Consider the following 2,500-nt stretch of genomic DNA (forward strand, 5'->3'; position numbering starts at 1 on the left):
GTCCCCCCCGGTGAAAGGGGGTCGGAGCGCGAGGCGGACGCCTGGTGGACCGGACGCCCTCGCGGCGGAGGGGTGCCGGGCGCGCCGTGGGCCGAGGGAGGGTCGGGTTCGCCCGTGAATCCGGCCGGGACCCCTGGGTTCCGGCCGAGCGATCGTCCCTCCCCGCCGGGACGCGGGGTGCCTCATCGATCGGAAGGGTGGCTCGGGGGGCGCCTCGAGCCTTCTCGCGCTGCGCCCCCCACGGATCTCTTCCTGGCTCTCTCTCTCTCTCTCTCTCGCCTCTTCGCCACCTATGAATCCGCCCGAGGAATTCCCTCGGACGTCACGGCGTCGCTGCTGCGCGCCACCTTTTGCGGGGCGCCGGCGGAATTTACCCGACCTCCTGGAACCGGGTCCCGGCACGAGGCCCTTTTTCCCGACCTCATCGGGACTTCCAGAGGTTGCAGTTCCCCTGTCTGCCGCCGGGTGGCGCTGCGCCGCAGGGAACGGATGAAGGGGAAGGGCCGTACCCCTTCGGCCCTGCCGGGAGACCTCCGGGGGCTCCCGCGCTGGCGGAAGGGGCTCTCTCCCCGGTCGCCCCTGGAGCCCTGGCACGGAACGCCTCGCTCGCAGAATCTCCCGTGCTCTCCTGGAGCCCTGGCCGGGCCGCCTCGCTCGCAGAATCTCCCGTGCTCTCCTGGAGCCCTGGCTGGGACGCCTCGCTCGCAGAATCTCCCGTGCTCTCCTGGAGCCCTGGCTGGGACGCCTCGCTCGCAGAATCTCCCGTGCTCTCCTGGAGCCCGGCCTGGGCCTCCTCGGGTGGGAGAAGGCCCCCCCGGCCAGTCGCCTCGCTTTCTCTCTCCCTCTCCTAACAATCCGCCGGAGGGTTTCCCTCACGGGTCACGCCACCGGTGCTGCGCGCCACCTTCAGCGGCGGCTTCTCCCTCTCTTCCCCGAAGCCTCGGAAGCGCAGGGCGGACGAGGGCACCCCGGTCCGACCTCATCGGGGCCTCCGCAGAGGGGAGTCGGCCTCCCGTGGACCGCCGCCCCTTGGCCTGACGGGCCCCTGGGGGGCCGGGGAGGGGGCAGGGGCGAAGGCCGGTGCCCGCCGGCACGGCGGCGCCCCCCGGTGGCCACCCGGTGGCGCTGCAGCAGCACCCCGGGAGGGCAAAAAATTGAAATAAAAAAAAATAGAGCCACCCGTGAAATTAAAACATTGGGGGGAGTAAGGTGCAGACCCGCCCCGACCCGCGGCGCCCCCCGGTGGACGCCCCGCGACGCTGCACCAGCAGCGCCCCGTGAAATTATTACTATTATTATTATTATTATTATTATTTTGAAAAAAATGAAAAACAGCCACCCATGAAATTAAAACACAGGGAGAGTGCACGGTGCAGGCCCGCCCCGCCGCGCGGCGCCCCCCGGTGGACGCCCCGGGGAATCGAAAAAATGAATAACAAAATGAAAATTTTTAAAGTAGCCACCCATGAAATGAAAACATAGGGAGAGAGTGCAAGGTGCAGAAACGCCCCCCCCCCACGCGGCGCCCCCCGATGGACGCCCCGGGGAATCGAAAAAATGAATAACAAAATGAAAATTTTTAAAGTAGCCACCCATGAAATGAAAACATAGGGAGAGAGTGCAAGGTGCAGAAACGCCCCCCCCCCCCCCCCCCACGCGGCGCCCCCCGATGGACGCCCCGGGAATTAAAAAATAAATAACAAAATGAAAATTTTTAAAGTAGCCACCCATGAAATGAAAACATAGGGAGAGAGTGCAAGGTGCAGGCCCGACCGAATCGTGGACGCCCCCCGGTGGACGCCCCGCGCCACTGCAGCAGCACCCCGGGAATTTTTTTTATTTTTATTTTTTTTTAAGAAATAGCCGCCCATGAAATAAAAACATAGGGGGAGTGAGGTGCAGACCCGCCCCGCGGCGCCCCCCGGTGGCCCCCCGGGAAAATGAAAAAAAAAATAAACAAATTTGAATAGCCACCCGTGAAGTAAAAACATAGCGAGAGTGAGGTGCAGACCCGCCGCGCGGCGCCCCCCGGTGGCCGCCCGGGAATTTAAAAAAAATAAATAAAAAATTACAAATTATATGCCACCCATGAAATAAAAACATAGGGGGAGTGAGGTGCAGACCCGCCCCGCCTCGCGGCGCCCCCCGGTGGCCGCCCGGGAAATGTTTAAAAAAAAAAAAAAAAATGACATAGCCACCAAATGAAATAAAAGCATAGGGTGAGTGAGGGGCAGAGTCGCGGCGCCCCCCGGTGGCCGCCCCGGGAATTAAAAAAAAAAAAAAAAATTCTATAGCCACCCATGAAATAAAAGCATAGGGTGAGCGAGGTGCAGACCCGCCCCGCCTCCCGGCGCCCCCTGGTGGCCGCCACTGGAATTTAAAAAAAAATAAATTATGTAGCCACCCATGAGACTAAAAAAAACACAGGAGGAGTGAGGTGCAGACCCGCCCCGCCTCGCGGCGCCCCCCGGTGGCCGCCTGGTAAAATAAAAAATGTAAA

The sequence above is a fragment of the Taudactylus pleione genome, unplaced genomic scaffold (genome assembly GCF_031769625.1).
Source record: "Taudactylus pleione unplaced genomic scaffold, aTauple2 ptg002439l, whole genome shotgun sequence".
NCBI lineage: Eukaryota > Metazoa > Chordata > Amphibia > Anura > Myobatrachidae > Taudactylus > Taudactylus pleione.